At 35.6% G+C, this 15082-nt stretch overlaps 1 protein-coding gene and 1 non-coding gene across 19 annotated transcripts in view; one reads left to right on the forward strand and one right to left on the reverse strand.

Moving 5' to 3' along the window:
- Positions 1-15082, forward strand: part of HERC1 (HECT and RLD domain containing E3 ubiquitin protein ligase family member 1) — a 231896-nt gene that overhangs the window by 19676 nt on the left and 197138 nt on the right. The window contains exon 2 of one of the 18 annotated variants that reach the window (XM_059890543.1): positions 14175-14300. The exons of the other annotated variants lie outside the window; for them this stretch is intronic. The gene's annotated coding sequence lies outside the window, so the exon portion shown is untranslated. The remainder of the gene's footprint in view (positions 1-14174; positions 14301-15082) is intronic. 18 annotated transcript variants of the gene reach the window in all.
- On the reverse strand, positions 4926-4999 carry TRNAE-CUC (transfer RNA glutamic acid (anticodon CUC)). Its single transcript has one exon. It is a non-coding gene; the product is annotated as a tRNA-Glu (tRNA).

Here is a 15082-nt window from a genome sequence, read left to right on the forward strand (position 1 = left end):
GTCTCTGGGGTGAGATGAGGAGGATGATGACAGGAGCTGTCTCAAAGAACATGGTGAAACCTTTTTTGTGATGGGTGGCAGGTTCATGGGAGACACGAGGAGGACCAGAGCTGATACCACCTCCCACCTCTCCCAGTAGGTTATGTAAAAGACATGCTGTGCATCGTAGAGAGCTGTAAAACACAGGGACGGACTTTGCCTTAATTGAAAAACGGTTTCTGTTATACTGTAGAAAATAAGGATACTCAGGAAACAGGGAATACCAAATCTGAGCAAACTAACCTATCCTTGTAGTTCCATTTCCAGAGGTAGCATGTCAAGCTTAACATTCTGGTTTGTTTCCTAACAGACACTTTAATTTTTTCAAATAGTGTTTGGCTCATCCTTGATTGGGACTTGCAAAACTGTTTTGTTTTATTTGAGTCACTTCTTAGGCTTGCTTGATTAAAACTGGCTATTTCTTCATTAGCACTGGCTGTACTGTATCATCACTATTTCTTTCATTGGGCCCTCTTCCAAAATGATTGTTCGCTAAATGCTCTTGAAAAATAAAACATTAAAAATTATTATCAACTTGATCTAGTACATATGTGTTGTTACAATCATGCCTGTGGTGACGGTGCTGTAAAGGAGTAGTGTTTGTGAAAAGCAAATTAACTTTGATTATTAATGGTGGGAAGAAACCTGTTTACCATAAGGTTTTATAAAATTGACTTCCATTGGTTATTTTTAGACCAAAATCATTGGGTGACATTGTATGTTTCATAGTGCTTTTGTGATTGGAATGTGTTGGACGTGTGCCTTTGACTATGTAGATTTTAGTTAGTGTTTATGCAAGCAAAACTGAGTATCCTAGGTGTCTGTATGCATATATGTGTGTGTATATACACACACATGTATTAAGTACCTGTACACGTTGGTAAATCTTGGAAGTAAATTAAAATGTATTGTTATATTATTTGAGGAAAGAAAGCATTAGGTGGAGCAAAGAATAGTCTTGTAATAATTCCCTCAGGTCACGTGATGGTTGTATATGGCAGAAGGAGACATCTAGGGATGTTGAAACTGGATGCTTTTAAAAGTAGGATAGATTGTCATCTATTTGGGGTTGTCATTGGAATGGATTAAGTGACCTATTAAGGCCTCTTATAATTCTAAACTTTTTATGAATTTTGCTTTCCCTAAGCTCTTATCACTTTGCTTCTTAAATTTCTAGTTATGCTGTTTGCATGTGACGCTTACCCATTCATTTGCTGGTCATGTATTCCATTCCCAATGCAGCCATCCTGGTGGTGTGTGGAGGAGAAAGCAAGTGTTAACATGTCACTTAACTTCTTTGTTAATATTATATAAACATATGAAAATCTTATTTGATTGAAGCAATTTCAGAAGACTTGATTAGGCTGGTTTGGTTAGTAGAGGATGCAAATAATAAATACAATGGAATTCTAATGTCCTAAGCATTTTTTCCTAGAAAAAGACTAAATTACTCAATATTTGAAATTTGTTAGAAAAGACTACATACATTGAACAGCTGGTTTTTTAAAATATAGATTTTCAGAACTTAAAATAACAAAATTGATGACTTTGTGGTTTAGGATGTGGAGAAAAGTTTGTATTAGGATAAAAGCAAATTAATTTGTGAAAAAAAGCTTGTATTTTGTGGTTGGACAACTGTGTAATAATAAGTAACGAACTTACTATAATCTATTGATAATTTTCTATGAAAATAAAACTTTGACTTAACAGACGAATGTGTTATTATGGGTACACGCTGCAGATTATCATGATACTAAAAATGTAGAAATTGGTCATTTTAAAAGGAGTTTGCAAAGCCAGTAAAGTTGCAACAGCAGCAGATTTTTTTTGACTAAAAAGTGTAGAAGTTGTAAAAAAACATAAAGTAGGTAATTTACTTTTTAGATGCTAGATCTGATTTTTATGATTTTAGTTTCTTCTGCTGTCACTTACTGGACCCTTTAAATTAATGGGAATGTTAAATTCCAGGTGAGATCCCTGAGCAAGGAATTAAGACAGTTGCATAAAATGATCCATTGATGGACTTTATTTATTTTTAGCTTTTGAGATTCCCACGTGGCTCAGTGATAAAGAACCTGCCTGCCATTGCAGGAGACAAAGGAGACACAGGTTTGATCTCTGGGTCAGGAAGATCTCCTGGAGGAGGAACTGGCACTCCAGTCCAGTATTCTTGCCTGGAAAATCCCGTGGACAGAGGAGCCTAGTGGGCTATAGTCTGTGGGCTCTGTAGTCATTGGGGTTGTAAAGAGTCAGACATGACTGAACACACACACACACACATCACATTTATTTTTAACTTTATTTTGAAATGATGTTAGACTTATAGAAATGTTGCAAAGATAGTACAAAAGGTTCCAGATTCCCTTCACATAGCATCCTTTACTGTTGAGGGCTTACATAACAATGATCAAACCCAGGAAATTTGCATTGGTGAAATATTATTAATTAAATTACAGACTTTATTTGAATGTCACCTGTTTTTTCCCCAGTGTATGTTTTTTTTTCTCTTCCAGGATCTAATCCAGGATCCCACATTTCATTTAGTTGTTACATCTTTCTCTGTCGTCTCCTCCGATCTGTGACAGTTCCTCTGTTTTTCCTTTTCTTTCGTGACCTTGACATTTCTGATGAGTACTAGCCCATTATTTTATATAATTTTTCTCATTTTGGGTTTGTCATGTTTTTTGTATGTTGAGATTGAGGTCCTGTATGTTTGCAAGAAAACTACAGAGGGGATGTGTCCTCAGTGCATGATATTAGAGGGTACATGGTGTTGATGTGTCTTATTGCTAGTGATATTTTAACCTTGATTGCTTAAGGTGAACTCTGCTGTATTCTCCACTATAAAGTTACTTTTCTTCTTTTTGTAGTTGATACATAATCTTAGGGGAGATAGTTTGAGACTATGTGATACACTGTTTCTCCTCAAATTTTCTCCCACTGATTTTAGCAACCATTGGTATATATCCTCTGCAGCAGTTATTATTGTGATATTTTTCCTGCTGGTGATTTTGTACTTCCCTCATTCCTGAAAGAGATGTCCCTTCCTCATTTGTTAAATTATCTATTTTGATGAGTGTGACTTCATGGATATATATTCTAAAGATTCTAATCCAATAGTGTCATCATTTTGTTGCTCAGATTCTTCCAGTTTTGGCCATTAGGAACTCATTCCAGTTGGCCTCCACCCTTGTTTTAGTACTTCCTTATACTCTGGCACCACAGGCTATAGTCTTTGCTCATCTTGTAATTTTCCTTGTATCTGTCCTGAAATCAACTCCTTTTATTGGAGACCAGAATTTAAATCAAGACCTGAATGCTGGGTATGTTCACTAAGGTAACATTTCTCCTAGGCCCTCAGAGGACAGAGCAAGGAAATATATGTATATACGAACCTGCTCACACGTGCAAACAGATATACACGTTTATCTCTATATTTGTCTTTCTCTATATATTAAAACCATATTTGAGTTCATAGTTATATGTTCTATTCCAGTCCCAACACCAGAAGGTTCATTCCAACCTTTTCTTATTTGTAACTTTTTTTTTTTTCTAATGGTGAGAAACCTGGCTTTCATTATCTGTAATACTGTATACCAATTTATTTGTTCAATTTTAGAATGCACATCAAGTAGTGACCAATTGCTCACCCTTCTGAGGAACATTTGCCAATTAGAGTGCACTATTTGTATACAAGTTTTTTTCTTGTCTTTAACTTTCTAGTATCTTGTCAACATACTGTTTTTCAAAGTTACTTAGGTTAATTCTTTTCTTCCTCATTTCCTTTAGTGTGGTTATATTATTTATCTGTAATGCAGTTAGGTTCTTACTCTGTATTCTATTTTGGGTTCCCCCAGTTCTGGTTGATTTTTATTTATTTTGGTATATGAGACATTGCTATTACTAAAATATACTTAGAAAATTGTCACTTCTTACTCCCACTACCCTGGTCCCATTCTCTTCTCCCCACCTTTTCCCTCGCCTGTTTTCCATGACTTTAGGTAACCAGTTTTTTAGTTTCTGGTTTATCCTTCCATTGTCTCTTTTGCACAAATGAATAGATTGTGTGTGTGTGTGTGTGTGTTTTACATTTCTTTTTCCCTTTGCGTACAGGTTTTTAAATTGAGGTACAATTCACACAACACAAAGCCTCCTTTTCTGAAGTGTACAAAATCATTGTTTTTCGGTCTATTCATAAGGCTTTGCAGCCATTACCACTAGCTAATTTAGAACATTTTCATTACCCTGAAACGAAACCCTGTATTCATTAGTAGTCACTTCCTGTTCCCCTTTCCCCAGCCACTAGTAACCATTAGTCTACTTTCTGTTTGTATGAATTTGTCTGTTCTGTTCATTTCGTGTAAATGTGGAATTATATAATATGTGGACTTTTGTGCCTAGCTTCTTTCACTTAATGTAATCTTTTCTAGGTTCATCTATGTTGTAGGCTGTGTCAGTACTTCATTCCTTCCTATGACTGAATAATATTCCATTATATGAATATATCACACTTTGTTCATCCATGCACACTTATTGGACATTTGATTTTCATTTTTTTAGCTATTATGAACATTCAGATACAAGTTTTTATGTGGACATATGTTTTCAGTTCCTTTGGGTTTATATTTGGGAGTGGAATTACTGGTTCATAAGATAACTTTTTGAGGAACTGCCAAACTGTTTTCCAGTTCCTTTCTTTCTTATATGAAGAATGGCATGGTATAGATATTCTGTGCACCTTTTTTCAGTGTAAGAGTGTGTCCTGGAAATCACTCCAACAGTTCATCCTTTTGAAGTGATCCTTTTGATATTCTGCATTCTTATTTTTTTAATTAAAGTTTTTAAAATTTATTTTTGACTGCACTATGTGGCTTATGGGATTTTAATTCCCTGAGCAGGGATTGAACCTGGGGCCCTAGCAGTGAGAGTGCTGAGTCCTAACCACTGGACCACCAGGGGATTCTCAGATATTCTCCATTCTTTTTTTTTTTTTAATAGCTGTATAGTGCTCTCCTGTGTAGATGTGTCCTCAGTTATTCAGTCATTCTTCTTTGAGTATTTAGGTTGCTTCTTACATTTTGCATTTGTAAACAATTTTATAGTACATGACCTGTGTATATGTATTTTTGTAGTGTAAAAGATATATTAATATCTTCAGAGTAGATTTTTATAAATGGGATTGCTGGGTCAAAATTTCTGTACATATGTAATTTTGCTAGAGATTGCTAGATTTTTCTCCAGAAGGATTGTACTAATTTGTATTCCTATCAGTAATGAGAGCACCTGTTTTCACCACAGCCTTAACCAACAGAATATGTCATTGTGCTTTCTGTTTTTTTTTTTTCTGTCAGAGACGACTGATTTTAAAAAGTGCCCTGCAGTTATTTCAGTGACCTGAATCTGTTGTGAAAGGGCACTTATTGCCTGCCATTGGCAGATTCTTATAGCTTGAAAGTGAAATATATTGTCCACTAATATTCTACTGATACATGCAGGTTATTTTGTGCAGGGGAAATTGACTAGAATGCAGTTTCCTGGTCTAGCTAGGATTGCTCATTTGAGACTTTTTGTATTTAATGAAGTTGCTGCGTTGATTCATAATACCTTGCTCTGAAATACTTGTGGAGTTTAACAAAGGATAACTGAAATTGTGAGGAGAGTTTTGTTACCTCTAGAGTATGTATGAGATACTAATTATTGGTTCACACTGTCTGCTAGTTATTTTGAACAGGACATACAGGACCTATTGACACTATGGTTTGATAGTTATTTGACCAGTAATGGCTTTATCTGGAACCTGTTTTATTTCCATGTGAAAGAAGGCCAGTCTTAAGGAAGGTGAAATCAAGAGTCTGAAGTTCTGGGTTAGGATAATCCTGTCAGATTTTAGTGGTGCCAGTAACCAAGACAACATGAAAAACATCCCCATCTTACAAGGAAACTTGTTCTGCCCAGTGAGGCTGGGGATTTAGGTTTTTTCCCCAAAAAGGACATCGTTCCAGGTGCTTGGAACAGATTAATGAAAAAAAGATTCTTGTACTAGAGGAGCTTACATTCTAGTGATTTTTTTGATGAACTCATGTTCTCAGGAAGATAGATACTAAGTTCTGATAGAATCAGTAAAGGTCTGGTGTAGTCTTAAAAACACCTTTGGTGGTATAAAAACCTCAAATAACACTTTATTTTACTGATTACATAGAGAAGCCATGAAAAGTTTACCACCGAATGGTAACTTATGTTGTTCACCAATTTTTTTTCTCTCATTTTAAGTGATTTCTACTATTGCTACTAGTAGTGTGTGGTAGTCACTCAGTCATGCCCAACTCTTTGCAATGCCATGGACTGTAGCCTGTCAGGCTCCTCTGTCCATAGAACTCTCTAGCCAAGAATACTGGAGTGGGTTGCCATTTCCTTCTCCAGGGGATCTTCCCGACCCAGGGATTGAACTCTGGGCTCCTTCATTGCAGGCAGATTCTTTACCATCTGAACCACCAAGGAAGCCCAATAGAATAATAATAGTAGAATAATAGTATACTATAGTTTTTTCCTCAACTGTGGTTCCATGAGAAAACTAAACTCTAATGTTCTAGGACATTTGAGCATTAATTGTATGTGAAGAATTAGCTCCTGTCCAGTGCATCCAGAATGTCACTAGTTATGTACTGTCCTTGGGAGAACTGAGAAAAGGTTTACTCCGGCATTCATTTCAAGTTTTATGGTTCAAAACCTAGTTTTTATGAACCTAGCTGACGAAGGTCATTGTCATTATATAATAGTTAATTAGGTGTTTTTTTTCCCCTGACTTATTAACACTTATTAGCAGAGTGTTGTTGGATAAGTTTTAATCTCTTAGGCTGTTACCTGATCTATAAAATGTTTGATAGTTGCTGCCTCATAGGGCTCATGTGAAGCTCAATATTTTGGCCACCCAGTGTGAAGAGCTGACTCATTGGAAAAGATCCTGTTACTAGGAAAGATTGAAGGTAAAAGGAGAAGGGGGTGGCAGAGGATTAGATGGTTAGATAGCATCAGTGACTCAATGGACATCAATTTGAGCAAACTCTGGGAGATAATGGAGGACAGAAGAAGCCTGGTGTTCTGCAGTTCGTTGGGTCACAAAGAGTTGAACGTGACATAGTGACTGAACAACAGGGCTCGTGTAAAGATTAGAAAAGTTTTTTTCCATCTACATTTATCCATTTCTGTGACTTTAAAAACTAAGTGTTAATTGACTTCCACATTTATATCTTCAGCCCAGACCCCTTCCTTGAGGTACAGGGTCATAGTTCATCAGCTTATTCCACATCTCATTTGGTTGTCTAAAAGACTTCTCAAACATAGAAGTTGTGATTCTCGTCCTCACCATTTTCTTTGAATGTACCCTTAGTAAATTGGCAGGATCAATTAACTAGTCACTCAGACCAAAAAACTTGGTGTCAACTGTGCCTCTTTTGTTTATACCCTATAATCAGACCATCAGCAAATCTTTCTAGTTCTATCTTTTGAATATATTTCTAATTTGATCAGATGTTACCATCTCTGTCTTATTACTCTGGTCTAAACCACCATCATCTCCTGGGTAGATAATTAAAATAGTCTCTTAACTATTTTCTCACTTGATCTCCTACAGTCTCTTCTGTGTTTCATAGCTAGAATGGTCTTTTTAACTGTTCATCAGGTAGGCCACTCCTCTGTTTAATGCATTGTAGTGACTTCCTTTTGTAGTTAAAATAACATCTAGATTCCTAGCCATGGCCTATAAAGTCCTCCTTGATGTAGTCCTTGTCTGCCTGTCTCTGTTCACTCCATTTCTGCTGCACCGAGCTTCCCTATATTCTTTGATCATGCTGGGTGCATTCCCAGGGCTTAATGCTTGTTCATGCACTGCTCTTCCTTCAGGTCTCTGCACTGCTTGCTCCCACACATCATTCGTGTCTGCTTAAAAAGGGGTTCAGAGAGTCTACTTCTTTAGAGAGATCTCCAATGATCATACTATACAAACTAGTGATCACCTTGCCCCTAATTTCTCCTTGTCTCTCTCGCTTTTTTTTTTTTTTTTTTTATGGTGTGCTTTCTGAAAAGTAATGATTTGTCTACTTGTTTATTACTTGTCTTCCTCACTAGAATGTAAACTCTGAGAGTAGGAACTTTATATCCTGTTCATTCCAGTGCCTAGAAAAGTCCCTGACCCACAGTAAGCCAGAGATGCAACTCTAGGAAATTGTATGTGTAGTAAAATTATCTCTAAATTAGATTAAGTGATTCTACCTTTTAAAGATTTTAAACCAAAGGAGAACTATTAAACAGTTAAATGATGCTGTGATTTTTTTTTGCATTAAATACTTATATGTGAAATGTTAAGATTTAGAACTTACTATCAAGATTATATATTTATGCAAAGGATGTGCTAAGTAACATTTAAAGAATAAGCTTGGAGTGTATCTCTTCTGTTTGTTGTAGTGTTTAACATTCTTTGGTTGTCCTCTAATTATAATGTTAGTGATGTTGATGTTATAATAATATTTCCTCTTACTCTGGCAAACTATTTTTCCTCACTCTAAATTCTTGATTTAAAGTTTCTGTTGATCTTGATTTTGGAGGGGAATGTGTTATTATCTGAGCTTTTTCTTTTTAAACTTAATATAGAAGCATTTATAGACACCCTTCTAAATATTGTCATTAAAAATTTTTTATGTATTTATTTTTTTTGGCTTTTCTCAAGATGCTGTGAGCTGGGGCTACTCTCTAGTTACATGAGCGTCTCATTGTGGTGGCTTCTCGTTGCAGAGCATGGGCTCTAGGGTGCTCAGTCTTCAGTAGTTGCTGCACGTGGGCTCAGTAGATGTGGTTCCTCGGTTCTAGAGCACAGGCTTAATAGCTGTGGTGCACAGGCTTAGTTGCTCAAGCCTGACATGTGGGATCTTCCTGGATCAGAGATCGAACCCATGTCTCCTACTTTGGCAAGTGGATTCTTGACTACTGAGCCACCAGGGAGGCCACGTTTGCCATTTTTAAAGACCTTTCCTGTTAGTCACTATACAGTAAAAGTGTTCATGAAAAGTTTTGTGTGATATAATTCAAATAAGCAAATTTGCTAACTGATAGTATTAGAAATCTAGGATAACCTAGGAATATTATATTATTTATGTGTTAATATAATTTAAAAGCATGTGGGGGGCCAGTATCTTTTATATAAGGTATCACTGAACTTTCTTACACATCTGAGCATTCAGTGATATATATTTAAATTTTGTCAGTAGTATAATCATAGTTTCTGACTTCTCAAAGTTGCATATTCTTTTGAAAAGAAGGAATGATGAAGAATGATGGAGAGATTTATATAATTCAGTGAAGGTGGTATGGTGTAATGGACAGATGCACATATGAAGAATTAATATTGGGTAACACTTATTGAGTATTTATTGTACACCAGGCACTATTGTAAGAACTTTGCTCTGTTGTATAAATCATCATATTAAATCTGGTTGAATTGTTTATTATTTAAACCAATTTAACTTATTTATTTTGTAGATAGGAGATTGAAGCACACACAGAAAGGTGCTTGCCCAAGATCTTGTAGCTAGTAAATAGTGGCGCCTGTATTTGAATTCAGAAACAGAGGCAGATGTTGGTAGAAACTGTGTGGCAGGGGACGGAAACAGCCAGCCAGTGATTGTTTTATCTGATTTAAAATCCCATCCAAATAATGTCATTTGAGCAGGTCTGTTTTACATAGGTGTTCAGAAACTCATGTTGACAAAGGCAGACTTTTAAGTGCCGTGTATTGCTTTGACTTTTTAAAAAATAATTTTATTTTTTTATTTTGGCTCGCTGGGTCTGTTGCTGTGGGGGCTTTTTTCTAGTTGCGGTGAGCTGGGGCTACTCTCTAGTTGTGGTGCTTGGGCTTCTCTTCTCACGTGTGTGCTTAATTTGCTCAGTCGTGGCTGAATCTTGTGGCCCCATATACTGTAGCTTGCCAGGCTCCTCTGTCCATGGGCTTCTCCAGGCAAGAATACTGGGGTGAGTTGCCATTTCTGACCCAGGAATCGAACTCTGGTTTCCTGCATTGCAGGCCGTCTGAGCTACAAGGGAAGCTCTCTTTTCATAGTGGTGTTTTTCTTGTGGAACTTGGCTCTAGGGCGCCCCTGCTCCCAGGCTCTAGAGCACTGGCTTAGTAGTTGTGGTGCACGGGCTTAGTTGCTCCTTGGCATGTGGGATCTTTCTGGATCAGGGATTGAACCAATGTCTTCTGTGTTGGCAGGCAAATTCTTTACCACTGAGCCACTAAGGATGCTGCTTTGACTTCTTAAAGAATGTTTCTATCAATAGTTTTCTTCTGCCAAAGAAGGTAATAGGTGTTAGACGAGAACAACAGTTGGAATAAGGATTGAACTTTTCTATTTTAAAAAGGTGAATGTTAGTGAATTTTTATACCCTGAAATAAGTTTTTCTTGGTAGACCTTGAAACAATGATATTAAGTAGCGAGTTTAGTCTGAAAACTGTCTGGAGTGCAAACAAGTAGTAAAATAATAATGCCTCACATTTGTATATAGCTTTTCACTTTCCCGAGTAGTTAGGGAAACATCTCAATTTATCTTTGTAACACCTCTGTGGAATAGGCAGGATAGATATTTTGTCATTTGATAAGTTTCCATAGAGGAGAAAGGTGCTTGCCTAAGGAACAAGCCTTTGAATAACCTCTAGTTGCTAGACTCTCTTTTATGAAGATGCTATTCATAAAGGACATCACTGTTGCTTTGCAAAACTGCCAGAGCGTAAGTGGTGGATTTCTGCATTGTATGGTGTTATAGACTTATCTCTTACATTAGTGATTGAGAAGTTCTTCATCTGGAGGCAGAATATACTTGGCATGATGAATTTGGGCAAAGATGGCCTATTGTAATTGGTATGTTCTTAGTGTTTGTTATGCTTAAAGCCTAGACATTTTTAAGAAATACAGCTTAGGTTAAAAATATAATTCTTGTAGCAACACAGTTGTAATCTTTTTTAAATTGATATTTTTCGTTAAGACCTTTTCCAGTTAGGCTATAATAATATTGATACTGTTTTGTTTATATTGTAGATTAGCATAGGAGTATGGCACTTTGATTCTTTGAAATCTAGAAGGGTGTTTTGATAGCTTCTGAAAAGACTCACGTAATGTGTGACAGTAGGGAAATGCTGATAAAAATTTAGTATGCACCTAACATACTAACACCTAACAGTATTCCTCCTGTTCATTTTGAAACTATTCTGAATTGCACTGATTAAATTGGTCTGAGATTTTAAGAGGAATTTTTCAAAACTCTTAAATGATATGCTGTATAAGGGAATAAAATCAGGTGCAAATTTACAGAATCACTTCATTTTAATGATGGTTGAAAAAATGTGACATTGTTTTTCAGATGATTGCTGAATGTTTTGTATTTTTAAGTTGCATCTTTCAGTTCTCAGTGTTATTCTCTTTTTCCGTGGTGCTGTCTTGTAATTGCCTCCTTGTTACCACCCCCTCCCTCTTCGTCTGCCATCTGTTGGCTTGGCTTTTTATTTCACTATAGGGAAGGCAGGAAAGAGTTCTTGTACACAAGATAAAACTAGTCCTGTTTGGAGCTTAGTGAGCTGGAGCATCTATACAATATGTCTTCTGATGATAAATTCCAGAAGTACCATAAGCCCACGGGAATAGTAGCAATGGCTCTGCAATACTGTCTACAACTTAAATAAAAATTAAAAAAAATTATAATTAGACTATTATTTTCATGGAAAACCATAAACTGGCTGGATATTATTAACAGGCTTGTAAATAAGAATTAATTACATAGGAGAGTTTAGCATATTGAGTATTCGTGAAATTCTTGTCAAATGATTTCATACTTTATAAACTTGATTTGTTCATGGTAAACTTAAATTCACTTATGCATGACTGTGCATTAATCTTTTATGGGAATACATAGAGGCTATTTGCAGTCCTAGGTAGATAACTCAATTCCAAGACAGTGTTTATTTAAAAAAAATTTTTATTATAAAATCTTTTAAACATATACTAAAAGTAGAAAGAAAACTATAAAGCGCTCCCATGTACCTATCATTGAACCTTCATGAATTATTATAGACAATCTTATTTTCTTTATATTTCTGTCTACCACTACACACTCCCAGTTCTGGACTTTTTTGAACCATATCCTGGACATATTTAATTTGTAAATTTTAGGTATTTCAATATGACCTCTAAAAGTCATTTTCTCTTTTTATTAAGTAAGCATAATACCATTATCTTAAAAAGTTTTATAACAAGGTGTTAATGTCATCAAACATGTAGTCAGGTTTTGTATTTTTCTGATTGTTTTATATACATACACAGTTGGCTTGAAGTGGATTCCAAATAAGGTCTGTAGTTTACAATTATCTTGTATATTAAATCACTTTTAATCTTTAGGCTCGCCTTCCTTTTTTTTTTCCCCTTTTTTTTGTTATTTTAAGAAACCAGGTTTTTGAGAAGTTTCCCATAGTCTCATTTTGCTGATTGCATCTCTGTACTGTAAATGTCATTTAACACATTCTGTCCCCAGAATTTCTTGTAAATTGATAGATTTGTCAGGTTTTTTTTTTTTTTTTTTCTTTTGGTAGGTGTACTTCATAGGAGAAATCTGTGTTCCATCAGGTCTTGTTCTCTTTTTGTGATATTGGCAGTTATTGATGATCATTCATTAGGGACTGCAAAATAGTGAAATTCTGTTGTTCATGTATTAGATGTTTTGGTTTTTTTTAAGATGGTGTTTTTTAGGATAGTCCTTCAACAGTGTAAATTGTACATTTTGGGCCTTGTATTTATATCTGAACGGGTTCTGGGATGATTTGACAAAATTCTTTTAAAAAGGAAAGAGTGCAGATCTTTATTATTGAAAATCCAGAAAAAACTTGGGAATCTAGAGTTTTACATTTGGCCAGTAAATAGCTGAACATCCTATCATGAGATAACAGCTTGTCTCGTAATATGTGTAGCTGGTCATTGGGGTTTGTTCTTTTGCAGTCTATGTTCATTTTCAGAAATTTCAAAAGTAATTTGTTCAGGGCAGCAGTTATTAGTTTTTTGAGTCTGATTTCTTGGCATGAATTTGAGAATAGGCTTTGGTGTGAATCAGATTTAAGAAATTTTGAGTTAATGTAACATAGCATAATTTGTATTAAAAGTTCTTTGACAACTAAAGCAGCAGCACTTCCCAGTGTAGATCCTTGACAAAAAGGTTTTGAGGTCAAGCAAACTGATATACTATGTGTACTTTTTCCTTTCTTGATACGTAATATAGTACGTGTTAACACGTAAAAGACCTACAGTAAGGAACCTGTTTAATATTAACTCAACATTTTCCAAATTTATTTGATAACTGAGGCTTCCCCTTGTTCCCCCATAGCATCTTGAAGAACTAATGGGACAAATTTTCCAGAGGAATCAGATTTTGGGAAATATGAATTGGGTTTGAAAAGAGAATAAATAAAAATAGCTAATGATGATGAGTGTGTGTTACTTCACTACAGTGATGTGGGGAAATTTTTGATAGATAATAAGATGGAAGGTATATATGTATATATGTGGGTGATTCATGTTGCTATATGGCAGAAACAATACTGTAAAGCAATTATCCTCCAATTAAAAATAAATAAATAAAAATTTAAAAAATAATACATTTTTTCCAGTGAGAATAAAAGAAAGAGGCAAATGTTGTTTATCTTAGCCCGTAAGCATTATACTTTTAGAGAAGCCATGTTAGGAAAGGACTTCAGTCATATATAACATTACATGCTAGGCACTGTTTTCAGTCCTTTATATATAATTTGTAATTTGTTAATCTTTACAACAAACTTATCCAGTAGGTATACTGTTGTTATCCCAGTTTTACAGATAAGGAAATTGAGGCACAGAGAGATTAAGCAAATAGTTCGAAGGTTACACTGCAGAGTTGTTGATACAGCAGAACCAGAATCTAAACCTAGGCACCTGGCTCCAGAGTCCTTGTGCATAGCCACTGCTCCATACTGCAAGATGTGGCAGATGGAGATCATGAAATACAAATTAGATTGAGAGGGGATATAAACTCTGCTTGAAAGGACCATACATATTTTCTTTAACTTTCAGGCAATCAGTGTCTGAGAGAAGAATGTGGAGAGCTGACTGTGTCCCAGTGAAGATAGAAAACATGGAAACCTGGAAACTGTTATCCATAGAAAAGGTCCACCTCTCAAAGATATAGATTAGATGAATGTAAGTAGAATGCTGAGTTAAGAGGACACTGTTATACCAGAATTTCAGATTAGAAGGGAATTGGAGCTTACTTTATAAGACCCCTTCATTTTACATATGAGATCTGAGGTTCCACAGTTGGTTCATGTGCTTGTAGTAGTAATCATAGCTCACTTAAGTGTACTTCATTTTGCATTTGTACTTCATTCTACATTCATGTAGACTCTTGTTTGATCCTCTAAACAATCCTGAAAGGCAGGTAGGTCCTATATTTTCTACAACAAAACTGGGTTTTGAATTTTTTTTTTTCTTGGCGGGGGCACATACCACATGGCATGCAGAACTTCCTTGATCAGGGATCAAACCGGTGCCCCTTGCATTGGAAGCACAGAATCTTAACTGCTAGACCACCAAGGGAGTCCAAATCTGGTTATTGAATTTAGATATGGTGCATCCTAAAGGCTAAAATTTCGTATACTAAATCACATTGCCTCGGTTCTTAATGAATAACATGTAAAAGTAGTGCACGCTTTTGGAATGAGATGACTTGGGTCAGAAAGAAAACCTGCATTTTGACAAATGGAAGTGACTCCCTCCTAAGTGTAAAAGATAGTATGTGCTAATTGGAAACAGTAATTTTTAGATGGTATAGAGGAAAATAAAAAAGTAAAAACTACCTCACCGCACAGAGTAACCACTGTTAAATTCTAATGTGTAGTTCTTGAGATTTTTTTTCTAGATTTTTATATACTCAGAGAATTGTTTCAAAATTATATGTATATATATATATTTATTGCTTTATA

The sequence above is a fragment of the Bos taurus genome, chromosome 10 (genome assembly GCF_002263795.3).
Source record: "Bos taurus isolate L1 Dominette 01449 registration number 42190680 breed Hereford chromosome 10, ARS-UCD2.0, whole genome shotgun sequence".
In the NCBI taxonomy this organism is placed as follows: domain Eukaryota; kingdom Metazoa; phylum Chordata; class Mammalia; order Artiodactyla; family Bovidae; genus Bos; species Bos taurus.